The 18,976-nt window shown below is 44.9% G+C and overlaps 1 protein-coding gene and 1 pseudogene across 1 annotated transcript in view; both read right to left on the reverse strand.

Annotated features, from left to right (window-relative positions):
- Window positions 1–18,976, reverse strand: part of LOC148120957 (la-related protein 1-like) — a 31,754-nt gene that overhangs the window by 4,861 nt on the left and 7,917 nt on the right. The window lies entirely within an intron of this gene.
- On the reverse strand, window positions 6,069–7,139 carry LOC148120958 (cytochrome c, somatic-like; annotated as a pseudogene).

Genomic DNA, 18,976 nt, shown 5'->3' on the forward strand with positions numbered 1-18,976 from the left:
GGATTAAAGGCACCACCACTCAGTGGACCCAAAGGAGAACAGATTTCTGCAACTGACTTTCACATGTATGCTTTGCTCACACAAATAATAAAATAAAGGGCTCAAGAGAGCTCAGTGGATCTTTCAGAGGACCCGGGTTCAATTCCGAATACCCATATAGAGACTCAAAAAATAAACTGTCTCTTTAACTCCATTCCTGGGAGATTGAATGCCTACTTTGGGTCTCCACAGGCAATGAACATACACATAATTTTTAAAAAAAAGATTAAAATATTTAACAAAAAGTACATAAACAACAACAAAACACCCTAAACAATAGCAAGAGTATACCAACATTACTTTGCAAGCCATAGTATACTTGTGGAAGGGGGCAACTGGGACATTTCCTAAAGCTATCCACACAGCAAATTCTTTTCACTTAGTTATTTTAAGATGATTGTTTTTGAGTGGAGGGCACAGGAAAAGTCCATTATTTCAGAGGAAGAAGAGAAACAAAAAACAAGTGGCTGGGAAGAGGGAAGGTGCTTACAATGCAGGGCTGATGCGGGTTCTATCTGTGAGCCTCCACTTCCCAGAGCATGGCCCTTTACTCAAACACCAAGGAAAGTCAGATGACACAGTTCTGTACATAGAGTCCCTTTGAGTCTAGACCTCCTCTGTGAGAAGTGAAATGATATTTTTTGTCAAAGGACCCATTGGAACATTTAAGTCACTACATACAGAATGCCTAGAACACAGTAAAGTACTCAACAATTTGATCCCCACCCCAAGAAGTATTTATCAATAATAACCCTCACCCTCAGCAATGAAAAAGGTCACCAAGCCATCTTTCAAAAGGTAGGATCACCATTTCAGGAACTCTCTAGAATAGTATGCTTCAATTCCCACCCCAGATTATAAATCAGACCCCCAAGCTTGTTCCCTAGGCAAGAGACCTGTGGGGAGCAGGTCTCCATATCCTCACACTACCCCACAGACAAGAGATAACTGGGCTCCAGGGTGTTTCCCCCAGGAAAGGAGAAAATCTCCAGAGTCCTACAGCTGAAATAAGAAAAGATAGGGAAAGTTACTACTGACTACTGAACCCGGCCTCTTACCCCACAGCTGGCATAAAGCTCTGCTTTGCTAGAGGAAGAGGGCCTAGAGACACCCCCTTCAGTTAAATTTCCAAAATTCAATTTTTCACTCAGGAAGAGGGAAGAAAAGTCCAGGCCTCAGGGAATCCCTCCAGACCAGCAAAAGGGCTAAACCCATGAATACCTGGTACAAAGGTTACCAAGTATTTTCCGTATTGCCCAGTTCTAGAAAGAACTAAGGGCTGCCAACACTTTGTAACAAAGGCTAACCTCAGGGGCTGGAACACCTTCTGAGTTGAACATGACTTGGTTCAACCACATGTAAAGTAACTAACATTTTATGGTGAAGGTATATAGTGATCCAACCCTGTCGGGCCACGGCATAAAGAATGGGTAGGGGAAGAAATATTGGATTGAAACCATGGGTCAGTATGGATGGATGGAGGAATGGGATGGGCTAGTTGGTAAGTCTACAGGAAGGAGTAGGTGGCCAGAGTGGAACCAGAATAGAAGGTCAAAGATTTCCTGGTGCTGGTTATTGTATCGTACAGACCAGTACCTAACAGGCTGAGTTTAGCCTGACTGTTGGGCTTGGCTGCCTGAGATTCACAAACCAGCCAGCATTCCCACCCTTGCCCCCAGTTCTTCTATCAGGCCAAAGTCAATGTCTTTTTGGGAGACCCCCAGAACCTGAGTGGAGCTCTCAGGACACAGTACACATTATCTACCCAGTTACCTACTGGTCTCTCCAGACAACAGGTTTCCTGATGAGTACAAGGACCATGTTACTCTCATAGCAGCAAGCATGGAGCCAAGCTCAAGGCCTGGCCCTAGCAGACTCTTGTGAAGTTCTGGTCCCAACCTTTGGCCTTTAGTCTGAGCTTTCCTGAGCCTAGATATTACTGGCTCTCAGAGGCCCGGGGCCCAAGGCCAGGCACCCAAGGCCAGGCACTGACTCTATCTGAAGCATGGTTGTTGAGAACACTGCCAGTCATCCCTGCAACAGTAGCTTCCTCAGCTGCACTAAAAGCTGTTAGGGCTCTGCAGGCATGAGAAAAATCAAAAAACAAAAACCTCATCCCAAGCAAGGTATGAGATGCTAATGATTATAGCTATAGTTAAACATGACATGGGCCTCACACCGTTTGTTTTTTTTTTTTTTAAAGTTCCTCTGTGTAACAGTCCTGGCTGTCCTAGAACTTACTCTGTAGACCAGGGTAGCCTCAAACTCACAAAGATTGCCTGCCTCTGCCTCCTGAGTGCTGGGATTAAATGCACGCACCACCACTGCCCAGTTGAAAATTGCAACCTTTTTTTTTAATTTTATGATTTATTTATCTTTTATTTTATGTGCATTGGTGTGAAGGAGTCAGGTTCCCTGGAACTGGATTTTCAGACAGTTGTGAGCTGCCATGTGGGTGCTGGGAATTGAACCCGGGTCCTCTGGAAGAGCAGTTAATGCTCTTAACCGCTGAGTCACATCTCCAGCCCCGAGAATGGCAACCTTTAAGATAAAGATAAATTCATTTCTTTTGCTGGTCCCATTAACAAGAAAATCAAGATATATGCATAGAAGTGTTTGCCAGACGGGCAGTGGTGGCACAAGGTGGATCTTTGTGAGTTCAAGGCCAGCCTGGTCTACAAGAGCTAGTTCCAGGACAGGCTCCAAAGCTACAGAGAAACCCTGTCTCAAAAAACCAAGTGTTTGCCAAAGTCAGAGCCAGCAAGCCACAAGACCTGGAGTGCATATTCTGATATTAAAGGCCATGACTTAACCACCAGGAAAAGGTGGGGAAAAAGCTATGGGCCAGAGAAGATCAAATGGCACTGGTCTTGAGGGCCACTGAGTGACCTAATCATCCCCTAGCCTCCCCAAGGTCCTCCACCAGACTTTGCTCCAGGAAGGCTCCTCAGCAAAACCTTGGACCAAAGCCCAGGGTTTTGCCTCACCCTTGCCAAGAGCCCTGACTATGGGAGACAGTGAAGCCACAGGGAGGGAGGTGACCCACTTCTGTCTATCCCTCCCAGGTCAGCCTAGGTAGTCAGAGTCAGAACCTAGAGATGGTCAAGTCTGTCTTTGTCGCATTCCTACAAATTCCAGCAACGCCCCAACGGGAAGTTTCTCTACAGAGTACTAAGAATGTACAGGTAGCCTCCATACCTTGTATGGGCTCTCTGTGGCCTGGACTGTCACTTCTCAGAGGCCTCCCTCTACCCACCCTTCCTACCCAGGCCCCAGGCCTGCAGATAAAACAGAGGAGGGGGCAGGCTTCAGAAAATCAGACCACCTTGAAGCCCTGCAGAATGAAAGTTGTAGACCATCACCCCACCTTGTATAATAGTGCATGAGTCTGCGGGTCTAGGGGTGTGGCGGGGCTAGGCAGTAGTTACATGATGTTTGCTAGTTTGGCCAAGCCCAACAGACTAACTTTAGCTTGTGGTAACCCATGCATTCAGTGCTCCCACTCCTGTCCAGACAGGGACTTTGCAGTCCAATAGTGGCTATAGCCACCCCCACAGGTGGTACCAGTTCCTGATGGACTGAAATCCCAGTTCCCTGATTCAGCCTTTTCTGAAGAGATTATTGGACTCTAGTCAGATCAGCAACTACCACCTTCAGTTGTGTGTTGACTGAAGCAAAGACTGTGTAGGTTTCTTCTAAGGAGGCACAACTGATTCTCTTCCAAAGGATGCCACTTTCTAGTGCTGAGCAAACAAAGGGAAAAGACTTCCTTTCACACACAGTATGTTGAAGCAAAGTGGGGGATTCTGTCATCATAGTAAAGCCTTAGTGTAAAAGCCTCAAGAATCCCCTCCTCCACCACTATCCAACGGGAAGATGCTATCTAGTAAACAATTCTAGATCAAGTTCTAACTCAGCCTATGGTGTTGGGGATTCCAAGGGCCCAATGACCCCTCAAGTGCTGGCATCTGTGAACCTATCTCACTCAGGAGGGATAGACCATTATCATCACCAGTTCAACCCGCCCAAAAAATGCCAAACTCTAGTATGTGCGCAGCTAATCCATGTCTCACAACTACCCAAGAAAGTAGGTATCATTATGACAAGGAAAGCAAGGTTCAGAGAAGCTTACTCACATAGCAGATAGTCTCTGCCCAGCACATTTTGCCTCACAAGCTAGCCATGTGTCTTACAGAGAACTGTTGGGAGCTCTACAAGCGCAGGTTTCCAGCAGCCAGAACCAGAGTCTTAGTGCTGAAAGCTCTAAACGTATGTTTACCTCTCAACTCTCAGGAGCAGCAGTAAGTGCCCCTCTACACTGAGACCAAGCAGTTGGATTCTCACACCAATCTAGGCACCCAAGGCCAACTGCGGAAAAGTGAAGCCCCCCAGGCAGTACTATAACCCACCGCCAGTCCTGTGTTTGGGGTGCTTCCCTTGCCCTGAACATAGGCTTAATGCTCCAAGAGGGGTTTAGTCCCTAAACAAGCAAACAGCAAAATTACACAGGCTGATACTGTTTAGTTAAGTCACTGTTTATTTGAGGAAGGATTTTTGAGGCAGGGTTTTAAGTAGCTCAGGCTGGCCTGAACTCTCAATTCTTCTGTCTCCATCTCTCAATTACTAAAATTACTGGTGAGTGCTACCTGTCAAATTTCATTCCTTTCACTATATAGCCCTCGTTGGCCTGGAATTCAGAGTTCCACCTCATGAGTTCTGAGATCAAAGGCAAAGACATGCACCACTACCCTTGGCTTCAAAATTCATTCCTGAAAACATTTCCATTAAGCTACAGCCCTGTGGCTTCCCAAGCCACTCCCAAGCCCCATTCTGTCTCAGATACAAGAGTGCTCTGCTGTAAACTGGATTCAACTGTCACTGTCCCAAAGATGATGCTACCCTAACACAGATAATTTCTGTCTGGTGATAAGCAACTCCCTACAGTACTACAAACTCTTTTTTGTTGTTGTTCATCTTTGAAACAGAGGCTAAGAAGTCCAGGTAGGGATGGAGAGATGATTCATCAATTCAAGAGCACTGACTGCAGCTGGGTGGTGGCAGTGGCGCAAACCTTTAATCCCATAACTTGGGAGGCAGAGGCAGGAGGATCTGAGTTGAGGCCAACCTGGTCTACAGAACAAGTTCAAGGACAGCCAGAGCTAAACAGAGAAATCTTGTTTCAAAAAACCAAAAGTAAAATGCATGCAGATGACATTGACATACATGTGGACAGAACTCTTATGCATATAAAATAATAAATTAATAATAAAGGGAAAGAAAAAAAAAAGCCCAGGGCTGCTCTCTGGAGGTGCTCTTCCTGCCTTATCCTCCAAAGACGGCAACTGTGTGTCACCTCTACTGCCCTAAATCAAAAATCTCAAGCAGCTGGATATTGGGAGAGGCTTCTGTCTATACAAGAAATTATTTTCTACTGTCCTGATTATGGGAGCGGATACACTGATAACACCTAACCTAGCCAGGACTGAAGAGGAAAATACTCATTGTATACTGGGAGCCTGCGGTTTGAAAGCAACCTGGGGGGCCACATCAGCAGTGAATTGCTGTTGAAGTGGTCCTGGGACATAAAATTGCAGCTTCACAATGTAAAACTTTCCAAACTTGGCAAAGCCAATACTCTCCCCAGCAAAAAACTGTGTGCACCCATTCCCACTCACGGGGTAGGGAACAGCTTTCCCACACAAATGACTGAGTTTCTACTATCCATCTGCTTCCTCACATGCACCAGAATTCTGACCACAAAAAGGAGGGATTCCTTTTTACTTTTTAACCTTCTTACCGCTGCAAACATCTCCTTTATTTTTATCCTTCCATAAAAAGTTGACAAAGAATGCCACCAGCAACCACACATGTATAGAAGTTCCAGTTTTGTTTTGTTTCTGAAAGGGTATTTAAGGACAATTCCGAATTATAATTCAGTCTTAGATAATAAAGAATTAAAAAGTAAGGTCTAAGTTGTTGGTTTCTAAAGGCATTTTAACTTAATAGATCAACTATAGCATGGGCTAAATACTCTTAATTGGTATATTATACATAGACCAGAGAGTGCCTTTCAACAGTAAAAGGCAGCATCCTTAGACTTAGGGAATTCTAATTAAAATAACACCATTGAGTCAAGAATAGACAGTTGCTTCCTGACCTTTAGCCGTTGCCTGTAACAGCAAGGAGTACAAACTTTACCACGGGCGAGTCTTCTCGTTTTCTGAGATGGTGACAGAATTTCCCCAGTGTTTTAAACATATTCATATGTCCAACTATATAAATTTAATTATAAAACCATTCAATAGGTTTGAGGTGACACCCCATATTTGTGGAAAGTAGAACTTTAATAATTAAGTCCAATCTTATCTTGAGAAGGGGAGAGCAGTGACAGTGTTTATGCAACTGGAATTGTTACTCTTAAAAAAGATCATATCCACTTTTTTACAAGTCAGTTTTACTTAAATCAGGACTGTCCAACAAAACATTGTTAACCTCTCATGATCTGAATTTTGGGGTATGAATTAAATTACGGTACACATTAAAAGCCATGAGACATTTGCTTTGTAATAAATAAGGCAGTGGAATTACTCATTAGTAACCTTTTTAAGATAAGCTATTAGGTCCACCCTTTCTCCCTTCTTTTGTTTGTTTGTTTGTTTTTTGAGACAGGTTTCTCTGTAGCTTTGGAGCCTGTCCTAGAACTAGCTCTTGTAGATTAGGCTGGCCTTGAACTCAGAGATCAGTTTGTCTCTGCCTTCCGAATGCTGGGATTAAAAGGCGTGTGCAATCACCGCCCGGTTCTCCCTGCTTAATTCCAGCAAAGATCATTTTTGTTCCAGGGATGTACTTATTGGGATTCTCCAAACACTCCATCAGGGTATCCTCTCCCCAGGTGATGCCTTTGTTCTTGTTGGCATCTGTGTACAAGAATCAGCCACCTGACCTGTCTTCCTCCCAAATAGACTGCAAAGATTTGGTCTAGTCTTATGCTTGTCTCCCTTTTCCGCAGTGTGGCACTAGGTACACTTCTGAACAAAAATCGTCTTGCCTTTCTCAACATCACCCATTTTTAATTCGCTCCCGGGTGATCAACACCACAAACACTGTAACCAGAAGACGATGTCCTGCTCTCTAAAGGAGGGATTCTTAAACACCATGACATTTCCTCTTCAACATGTAGCAATGGACTAAGATCGGCCCTAAAGATACCTCAATGATGAGCTTGAAGTCACTACAGAACAGGAACAGATCACAGAACAAACTGGGGGCAGCTCTATGCCAGCAGTCCTGGCTCCTATAAGCTAATCAGGACTTTATGCTTGCCCCAATAGGGAAGGAGAGAAGCTTAGGACAACATGACCGGGGTGTGTGTGTGTGTGTGTGTGTGTGTGTGTGTGTTGGGGGAAAGGACAGACAGAGCAACTAACATGTTGATCAACAGTCTCTAGACCCTGTCCAAAGACGCCTTGGAGTTCCTGCATACTACACTTTCTGCAGATGTAGAGGGAGTGCCTGGAGTGGCCAGGTCATCTATAATCCAAGCAGGAAAGCAAGATCACAAGTCTGAGGAGAACTTGAGCTACCACAGCAAGTTTAAGGCTAGCTTCAGCTACACAGTAAATCCTATGTCTCAAAAAGTAAAAAAGTAGAAGGGATCTGACCTTCACACCAAACCAATCCCATCAACGATGTACCTTACCTAACCAGCCACTGGGTTAAAGGCATGAACTATGGAACCCATCTTTGAACATGGTAACTGCCAACATAACACCCAAGGCCTGGCCAGATGGGTCAAAACTAACCAATAGATCTCATGTACCCCTAACATAAGCTTAACTGGGCAACGTATCATTAATGACTAAAAGTGGCACACCACATGTCAGGCAGGCTGCCTGTTGAGACTGCATGACATTCACTCACAGCGCTGTTAATGTGAAATTAGTTCAGGGAAGTGCAGCAACCCTTTTCCATTTCTTTGGACAATTTCCAAATCTTTCAGGACCCAAAAGGATAGAAACAGAGAAAAGTGTGGCCGGCAGACAGTACACTGAAACTCAAGACATCCATTTAAATCTGAATTTAGGATAGGCAATGAGAACATTATGTACTATGCAATACTCAGGACACACTTAAAATATCATAAAATTCAGTTATCTGAAAGCCAAACTTTACTGGTGTTCTACATTTAGTTGCAAAACCTGGCTACCATGACAGAGAAAAATGGACCACTACACCTCCTGTCCAAACTCAAAAGTGGCTGGAGTGTACTACAGCCCCTGGTGTGGATAACTACCTAGCAGCAGCAGATTAGGCAATTCTAAGATGTTTTTGGACACAACTTGACACTTTACTTTAACTCAGGGGAATCTTTAACTGTTAATTTTGCAGGGGTTACCTAGAGCCACAATATTTGACATTTTAAAACCAGGGTTTCTTAAGCCAGGAGCTAGTAAAGTTAGATCCCTATTCTAGTATTTCTTTATTTTACATTAAATTCTGCTGTGTAAATTGAGAGTTTCTTTTTAAAATGGTAATAATACTAGTAAGATAATGAAGCTGTGTGACTTTAATCCCAGCACTCAGGAGGCAGAGAAGCAGACAGATCTCTCTGTAAGTTTGAGGCCAGCCTGGTCTACAGAGTTAGTTCCAGGAAAAGCCAGGCCTGTTACAGAGAAACGCTGTCTCGAAAAAGCAAACAAAACAAAAAGATGGTGGAGTTGTTACAGAAACAGGCCCCTCTGTCCTCCCCACTTTGCTTTAACACTCAACTAGATTCCAGAATAGAAAACAGTGAAAACCCCCACCTCACAGCTGTGGAAATGCAACCATGGCACTTCTGTGGTCAAAGGATCATAGAGGGGTAGAGACAAGTTCTCTCCCCCAAAACCAGGGAGGTCTGCAATGCTGGAAACTTCCCTGCCATAAAGAAAGGGCCTGGCCTCCAGCCCTGCTAGGGGTTCACACTTGATAAGGAGAGGTGTCAGGAAGTTTTAATGATGAAAACAGAGCCAGGGACAAAGAGTTTACCAACCAGTCTGCACTTCAAGCCCTAGAAATAAAGGGTTCACCTATGTATATGTGGAAGCTCTTGTTATCATAAATAAAGGCAATGCCCCATGGCCTACTGAACAGCAAGATCTTGGGTTCAAGCAAAATCCAAAGCCCCAGAAAATTTTGCTTCCAGAAGCAGAATTGAGGCAGATGGTGCAAGAAGCTAAAAAGTCCACAGATCAAAATGTCAAAAAGAAGGTCAGAAAGGGGAAGCAAGGTGAAAAGTCAGGATAGGCCAAGGGGGAAACTAAATGGGTAACAAGTTACCTTTCCTGACCTTTGATGACCAGAGCTAAGTACTTCCTGGAAAGCAATGATCAATAGCCAATCCCCACTCCTTGTGCTCAGCATATGAGACTTTATTCTTTAGCCTACTTGTGACTGTCTCATGCTACTGCCTGGTGCTGTACGTGAGATACACAGAATCTCAGGCAGCAAGAGGCTCAGGAAAAGTCTGAGGTCTATGCTTGTTATAGGAAGAGCAACAGCCACCAATCTGAGTGCTTACAATTCCAGTCAGCAATGGATGAACTACACTCTTCTCTCAATTATGGGTGCATATGATGTGCTGTAGAACGGTGAAGGCCAGGCCACAACAAACAGGATCTGGTATAAGCTGACAAGGCTGACAATGGGATCAGTACTGTCTCCATCCAGGGACCACTCTGTCCTAAAACAAGACTTACATCTCTAAGTCTGGGCTCTTCCCAAGAGATGAAAGAAAGTCAGGAAGAACAAATGCAGAAACACAAGTCAAGTTCTCTGAAGGAGACCTAGATGGTGGTCTGATAGCTACTTGGTACTGGTTTGTCCTAGCTCACACCTGTTCCAGCTACCAGCAGGACACTGTAGCTGGCAGCCACCGCCACCTTGAGCAACATCTTGTCTCAGGACAACAGAGCTCCAAGTAATGCAAGGCAAGCCACCTCTTGATCCCTGGAGATTTCTCCCAACTTGCAGACTTGGCTCATGGCGGCAAGCATAATAGTGATAATCAAGAATGGGCTTGAGTCAAGTGTGGAGAAGACTGCCTTCCCTAGCTGGCAGACTCTCAGTCACCATCAATCTTGACCCTTTCCACTTGAGTGCTGATCCAAAGTTGCCCCAGAAAGGCCCTTCATCACAGCATCCATGTGGGGGCAACAGCAGACTGAAGAGTACACGGTGACACGCAGTCGACTGCAAATGGACAGGGTAGTAGAAAGAAACGGCCTGACTTAGCAATGCAATTCAAAGGCACCTGGGGCACAGAATTCACAGGCTGTCCCTTCAAAACTCCAACAGCAAGCACACTGCTCACTGGACTCATGCTATCCATGCACATGTATCAGTCACTACAAGGGCAAACTAGCTGCCTCCTTCAAAGGGGTAGCTGTCTGGCAGCAGGCAAAAGTATCGTTGGAGGCAGCCCAAAAAACATTTCACTTGGGAATGAGAGGACAAAGCAAGAAGGAAACTAGCTTCTGTGTACCTTGATGCGAGGATGCCTTCTACATGGAGGCTGGGCAGAAGTGCGCAGGCCTGCCTGTGAAGGAGTTTCTCATATTCCCACTCTAACCCTGTTGGTCAGCATCTACCAATGGTGTCCTGGTAGTTTGGAGACACTTCCTGGACAAGACCAAAAGAGGGCCTTTGCCTACCCTCCACTGATTTCTTCTACGGCTACTTCCAAAACCAAATGGCAGGCTATGGTAACTCTGAGAAGGCAGCAGGTATGGGGGAAGAACACTGATCCTGCATTGTAGCAAAGGTTAAGTGTGTCTATACTGCCAGGGTTCTCTCAGTCAGGGCAGGAACACGTGCACATGTGAATTCTGAGCATGACTCATGTCCCAAAAAGGACAGGAAGAGTGAGGACCACAAGCAGCAGTTGTGTGTGTCTCCCTCTACAGCTGTCTGGCACTGACTAAAAGTTCCTGCCTTCCTTCTCCCAAGCCTGCTAGGAGCTAAAGAACTTCCCTCATCCATGCTAATAAGCAAGCACTCTTATGCACTGAGTAACATTCCCAGTCCAACTGTACTGTATTTCTAGCAGGCAGTACTGATTTAGAGAAAGATGTAATCCTATTAGTGCTTACTAGTACTCATCGTGGTTGGTGGGACACAATGCCAAGGTTTTTCCTTTTGGACATTTTTGATAATGAATTGTTATTGCCTGAGTAGTTTAAAAAATTTTTCCACTTCAAAAGGCTAAAAGGTCCAGCACGTAATAGTTGGTGGCCCAGAGGACCTCATAAAATCTGTGGAGAGCCAGTCCACCCTTCCTACTCTTCAGGCCAGACCTGAAAAATCCCCAAGGTCAGCAGCTCTCTTTCCAACAGATCGGTATGGCCCTACCATAACTAAAAGAACATCTCTTGAGGGGAAAAAGGGCCAAGGCTCCCTGGCAGGATCCAAAGTTCCCAAGACTTGGCTCAAACCCACTCACTAGTCTTATGCCCAGAGAGCCCAGCCTGCCAGAGGGACAATGGGGCTCCCTCCTTCCAGAAACAGCTTAAGTTTTGTAGTTATGTGCATATGCATGTACAAACATATATAACACACATTCTCTCTTCTCTCTCTTAGTTAGGGAGAATGCAGACTATGCAATAGGTAAGGTAGTGACTTGAGTAAATGTTTAACAGGCAAATCTCAGCTACTAACTATTACTGCACAACCTTAAGTTAATTTCTGAACCTATAGGAGCTCCATTTTCTTTTTTCTTTTAAAGATTTAGTCTTATTTTTTATGTGCATTGATGTTTTCCTTGCATGTATGTCTGTTATGAAGAAATCAGGTCCTCTGGACTGGAGTTACATACAGACAGTTGTGAACTGCCACATGAGCTCTGGGAAATGAACCCAGGTCCTCTAGAAGAGCAGCCAGTGCTTGTAACCACTGAATCATCTTGCCAGTCCGTTTTCTTATAAATAAGGATCATGCCCAGAACTGGGCCCCACATGACTGTGGTAAAAATGAGTGGGATGAAGGTTCAGAACTCTGATAAGCATATCCCAGCACTTTAACCATAATCTATAACCAGAATCTATAAGGCAACCTTGCCACCTATGCGACAGATCTAATGAGCTAAGACCTAATAGAGGCACAGCAGCTTGGCTAAATGCTGTATACAACATCCACTGTAAGAAAAAAAGACTAAAGTCAGAACTGGCTTCTCCATGGTTTCTCAGCCTGCTCTAGCCCTACCGATGAAAAGTCTTATCCAGCTGGTCAAAACCCACAGTAAGGTCCAGCATGCCATCTCATGTAGGTCAGATTGGCCTCCAAATCTGCTATGCAGTCAAGGCTGGCCTTAGACTCCTTTCCTTCTCAGCTTCCCCAGTGCTGGAATGAAAATGTCCCTCTGATAAAGGTTTCTCTTGCAATATCTCTGGAATAGAGGGCAGACTCTATACTTTCCAGCTGCATAGAGTGTTTTAAGTAATCCACCAATCCCAGGGCAAAGAGTTTCACTGGGCCCCCAGTTTGGTCAGATACTAGTGCAGATGAAATCCAAGATTGTAACCACAAGATCTCCAGTGGTGGCCAACGCCTTTTATTCCAGAACTAGGGAGGCAGAGGTAGGTCTCTCTGAGTTCCAAGGCCAGCCTAGTCTACAGAGTGGAATTCCAGGACAGATAGGGCTATGCAGAGAAACCCTGTCTCAAAAAAAACAAAAGGTTTTCTTTTTAACTATATGTATGGCGGTGTGTGTGTATATGCACTTGTAAGTGCAGTACCCGCAGAGACCAGGAGGACACTAGAGCCACCCCACATGAGTTTTGTGAACAGAACTGAAGTACTCTGAAAGAACAGCAAGTGATATTAACTAGTTGAGCCCTCTCTCCAGCCCACACATTTCCTAGGAAAGCAGATTTGCAGGTATAAACAAAGACCTTGCCTACATTCTGCTCTGACAGAAGGCAAAGGAAAATTTTGTATTGAAATCTTACTTGAATACCATGATTTCAAGTCCTGTTTTAGATCAAACAAAACAACCTTCTGAACTGTTTAAAATCCCTAAGAAACAACACAACTAAAAACAACCTTTAACCCTTGCTATCTTAGATTTTTGGCTCAATCATTTTCTGGAGCATATATGCTACTAGGTATCAAAATGTGTCTGAGGGAACAAGGAATCTCCAGCAAGTAGCTCTTTATTTCCTTCATGTGTACTGCTGACTTGCACCAGTTTGCTGTAGCCTTTCTGCTTCCACCTTGCTCCCCACCCCATTCTCCACAAACCTGAGGAATCTTTAAGCATTTTGTTGCTGCTTTTCAAGACAGAGTTCCTCTGTGTAGCCCTGGCTGGCCTCATCTTGAACTCAACAACATCTACCTGCCTCTGCCTCACAAGCGCTGGGATTAAACCTGTGTGCCACCACCATGCAGCTTATTAACCTGAGGAATCTTAAAGCAATGTCACTGTCAGTGTTATTGCTCTCTAGCGTCCACAACAGAAGGCAGAGTCCCCTAAACATCTGAGCCCTCCTCTTTTACACACGCCATTTCTGTCCTTGGAGGATACTAACTGGGTACAGTTTCTCTGGCTAGAATAATCACTCTGATCATGCCAACACCTTAACAATGCCTGCCCCTAGTCACTGCCCAATACTTCTCTACGAAACTCCCTCCAGAGTAGCTGGGATAACAGGACTGCACACACACACACTCAAGATGGCTGCTTCTTTAAGCTGCTATCTGGGGAGGTGATTTGCTAGGCAGGAACAGATAATTGGTAGTTAGTTCACTGCTTCCCTATGGGAATGTAAACAATAAGGCCAGGCTGCTCTCTCTAGTGCCCAGGAGAAGTCCCAGGGCCTATCTCTTAGTAGGCTGTTCAAACCAATGGCTGACTATGTGACTTTTCAACTTGTTGAGAGCCAAGGAGTTCCTGTCACATAAAGGTCAGGTTCAAGACATGGGATCTGTTTGGATAAATCTGAGCACTGTACTAGTCCACCTCTGTTCTGCTGAGCTGGCTGACACCTGGACCCCAGATTCTACCAGCCCCTACATTCTACATGTTCAGACAAGAAGAGGATATCTCAGTAATGACCCAATCTAACCACACACAGGATGTAGGAATTCTCACATTCCTTCCAAGAAGTGTCTACCACTATCTTGCTTGCTGCTAAGTACTCAACACCTATGGGAGCCCACCCTACCCAGCATGAGCCAGAAGTCTTGACCTAGACCACATACCTAGAGTCCCTCTAGGGAAGAAAGCTGGCCCAATCTGAGTAGGAGATTCTCTGAATGAAATCTCGACAATCAGGATCTTAACTTCTGACTCAACTGATACAGTGAAAATTAATCCAAAAGGGAAAGATAGACCTTGTGGTTCAACAACTCCCATTCACAGGAAGCAGGAAAGGAAGTGGGGAAATTGAGTAAGGTTGCCCAAGTATCTCAGTGAGATGCACAGCCGATCTTCCAATGTCCCTGCCTTTTCCCTCCCCTCCCACTACAGAGAACACAGGACAGCACTGTCTGGGAGAAGCCTCTGACCAGAGAGAAATGCTCCAAGGAACCTTGGCTCCCTTCCCCAAACAAAAGGACACTGCACAAGACTTTTGCCTGGCATTTTTCTTACCCCTTTCCATTGTGGTAGTTAACTCCTGTTTAGTCGTTCTCACACCTATGAGATGACTGGGGTAGAAGGGGCTTTAACAGAATGAAACCAATGATGTTATTTATACCCAGTCCACAGGAGGTGGCAAAGAAGGAAAGGCTAGCTGGGGCCCAACACAACAGCTTCCTTGGCAAGCTCATCCATAGCTTTGCTCCAGGGTCTCAGGCAGCAGTGCTCTTGATATCTCATCCTCACCACACTCCCTCCCTCTCCCTCAGGAGATTATGTAGTTCCCTCTGAAGAGTCTTCCAGTCTCATCCAATAACTCAACTATTCTACAAGGCCAGTCTTCAGCTTATACCTTGATCAGAACACAGCCCCACAGGCTTAATGCTGGAAGAAAGTCTGATGCAGGATGAAAACTCAAGGCCCTGCATGTAAGCAGCTATTAGCCAGTAGTCCTGAGGGGCTGTGCTTTGACCACCGTCAGTGGCAACACACTAACTCCAGACCATGTCCCTCACCCAGTATTTTCAAGCAATTCATCAAAGTTTTACGCAGCCTTTTCTCTTTAAAGCAAAGTTGGAAATCCCTAAACTTCTAGATACTCCCCCCACACACACCCTCATTTGGAGGTGGTCTTTTGAAACAGGGTGGGTCTCTTCACATAGCCCTGGCTGTCCTGGAACTCACTTCCCTTTATGTAAACCAAGCCAGCCTCAAACTCACAAAAATCTGCCTGCCTCTGCCTCCTGGGTGTCGGGATTAAAGGTGTGTACGCCACCACACCCAGTCTAATTGCCCCAATTTTAAAATATGATTTTTTTAATTGTTCTTAAAGCAAATCAATTGAAACCTGCCAGGAGGCAAGACAGGAGGATGTAGATGCAAAGAGACACTTTGTGACTTGTTTTTATATTTTGAAACAGAATCTCACTTTGTGTTTCTGGCTGACCTTAAACTCCCGATGTAGACCATGCTGACCTCAAACTCAGAGACCCATCCATCCATCCGCCTTGGCCTTCCATGGGTTAGGAGGCAATGACATTACGTCCAGCCTTTTGTTGTTGGTGTGGCTTGCAGTCCCAGCTAGCCTGGTTCTTGCTGCAGTATCTCGGGCCAGCCTTAAACTCAGGGCAATCCTTCTGCCTCCATCTCTAGAACCAGAATTAAAGACGTATATCACCACACCTAGCCCATTTGTGACTTCTTTCTTTTCAAATAAAAGCCCCACTGTGGTGAATTTATCTTGCTCACTATTTAATTGTAAGGGAGGGAGTGGCAGCTAACAGAGTCTAAAAATTTTCTGAATCAACAAACTAGAACTTTGCCAATTTATTGCTACAGGTTTCTCAAGAAATCACCATCTAAACTAGTCAAATGCTACTTACTGAGCAAGGAACTCAGCACCTGCTCTGTTCACCTGGGGACACTGTTCAAAGTTACCAACTAACCAAGCCAAAATCCACCAATGCTTCCCACAACACCTGCACCAAAACTTAACCATGAAGTCACTGAGATGATAGGACTTAATTCCAAAACAAGGCTGTGTTGCTAATGTCAATAGATCTTTTTGTCACACACAGGAAAGGAGAGCTATCTGCAACAAATTCAAAGCTGTGAAAAGACACAAAAGCACTAAATTGACGATTTTATCACAAAGCATCCAGGCTTGTTTTCCACTAAAAATTCCAAGAGCCACAATTTGGCTCAGCACACAAAGGAGGACTGAATCAGATTGCTGGGACACTCATGCACCTGCACCAACTCCAGCAAGTTGTCTTCTAACCTCCAAACACAGAAAGGCAGGCAGGCAGGCAGCAGACAAACACATAAGCACACATACCCACACCCAGAAAGAGAGAGAGACCACCTCCATTTGGGTTTCTTACAAGGTCCTTAAATCTGCCTCTACAATAAGTCAGTAAAAGGCAGGGTCAGAAAAACTAGCTGGAGGATGTGACATGAATTACCTTCCTTTTAATGTTCAGCTCCAAATCCTAGGGATCAAGGGACAGAGGATGCTGGGTCATGAAAAAGAATGGCTTCATCCTCTTTTTAAGCAAAATGAAAGGCCAAATTCAAGACCTCAAGAGTAAAACCCCAGTTTCTGAGTCAGGTTCCTGTGGAGAACTTCCAGACACACTCACTGAAGCCCATCTTCTAGTGGTCCCTAGTAGGTGAGTGCTAACTATGGTCTGAATATGCAAAATCCCCCAGAGGCTCACATGTTAAGAGTTGGTCCTCAGCTGGTGGAATAATTTTAGGAGATTTTAAAAATGTCTTAGGGAAAAGTGGAGCCCTAGCTGGACGTAGGTTATTGGTTATTTGCCCAGTCCCTTCCTCACTGTTCCCACGTCCACAAAGAGATGAACAGTATCCTCCTCTATATAGTCTTCCTGTTCTATGTTCAACCTGTCTCAGGCCAAAGTAACCCAGCCAGAAGCCCAAGACTGAACCCTCTGAAACCGAAAGTCCAAACACCTGATCTAAGTTGTTCTGCCACTGTCATGTTGTGGCACAGCAGCCTAACCTGTGAAGGACCCTGTAATGGAGTATTCCATCTCTGCATCCCCTTCCAATTTTAATAATCCCCATTCTCTTCAAAGAGGAGGAAGAAAATCAAATGTCAGGGCACACCTACCATAACAAAGCCTACCTCCTTAGGTAAGCCTTTTCAGGAAGGTACTTAGTAGCCTGTCTAGGACAATGCAAATGCCTTGTTCCTGAGCACAGGTGTTAATTCAGCTGAATTCAGACATGTAGGAAAATATACCTGGAAAAGTTCAGGGCTGTGCTGCAAAGTGACTGAGGGGCAGTGTAACATAGGGGGCTCCTTTTTGTAAGCTGGAAATTCTAGCCCAAAGGATCAGATTTATCTTAATGTAAGAGGTCATCATCTTGTAAAAGGAAAAATTTGACCACATCACTTTTCACTCAAAATCCCCTAAGGTTCCCCATGGTGCTCTACTTAAATTGGAACTTGGCACTCCTATAAAGCAGGACTGCCCACCTTTCTAGTAGCTGGATACACTCCAACCACAAGAACTCAGTTCTCGAGCCCCACCTTGCTCTCAACCAAAAACGAAATGATCACAGGCTCTTCTCAGTAGCCACTCACCCTTTCTATGCCAGTTCAACCCTGCTCCCCAGCAACTCTGAGCTGAACTCCATTGGGATGTCTCTGCTGCATCACACGCACATGGCATTTTTTTGCACACTGAATTCTGGGTACATGTCCTACTATCCACTATAGTATCCTCAACACTTCACACATTTCAAGTTTATTTACTTGTTCATCAGTGTGTGTTCATCGCCCACTACAACTTATCAGCCTTGGCTGTAGCACCGGGGGCACCTTGACCAAGTAGAAACAAAGCTAAAAAGGACAAAGCAGAGTCAGAGGAATGGGATACACTCCAGGGCCAGGGTTTCTAGACTATGCAGGGTGGTCTGGGAAGGCCTCACCATGACAACAATCCAGAGACAGAGCATTCCAGAACCAAACACCGGAAGCAGAAGCATGTCAAACACACTATAGCGGTGCTGGGAAGGAAGAAAGTGGTACATGGAGTATACTGGGTGGGAGACCCAAATCAGGAAATTTTAGGATGGGCTAAGGATTCCTGTTCTGAGAAGCTATCAGAAGGTTCTAAGCAGGAGTAACAGAGACAGTTAAAGAGGCTGATGGGGCAACCTAAGACAGAAATGATGTCTAGTTCATACACTCAATAGAGTGGAAAGAAATATCAAGATCTGAGGCCAGGCAGTGGTGGCGCATGCCTTTAATCCCAGCATTCAGGAGGCAGAGACAGGCGGATCTCTGCGAGTTTGAGGCCAGACCAGAGCGAGATCCAAAACTAGACTCCAAAAGCTATAGAGAAACTGTTTCTAGAATGAATACATACACATACACACACACACACACACACACACGAAAAAAATCTAGATATGGAAGCAAATTTTAAGGTCCAAAAAGATAGCACTGGTGAATCAGATGTGCTTTGACAAACACAACAGAGTGCAGGATGGCCTTAAGTTTCTCTGAACACTTAGGATAGTTGCTCAATCTCTTGTGAGCCTGTTCTCACATATGGGAATTAGGGTAGCAGCACCTGTTGAGACTACATGATGACTTCAAACAGAAAAATTATGCAGGTTGGCTATTGTAAGATGCAGGAGCAGTGGTCAATAGCTATGTGTGCTCATAGTACCCCAGACTAAGATGAAGATGCTCACCACCTGGCCAGTTTTACACATTTCATCAGAAGGCTCTCTCTTGAGTTCAGTTAAAAAACAAAGGTGTCAGTCACATCAAGCCTGTCCTTGTTA

This window comes from Myodes glareolus, chromosome 9, assembly GCF_982192425.1.
Source record: "Myodes glareolus chromosome 9, mMyoGla1.1, whole genome shotgun sequence".
Lineage (NCBI taxonomy): Eukaryota > Metazoa > Chordata > Mammalia > Rodentia > Cricetidae > Myodes > Myodes glareolus.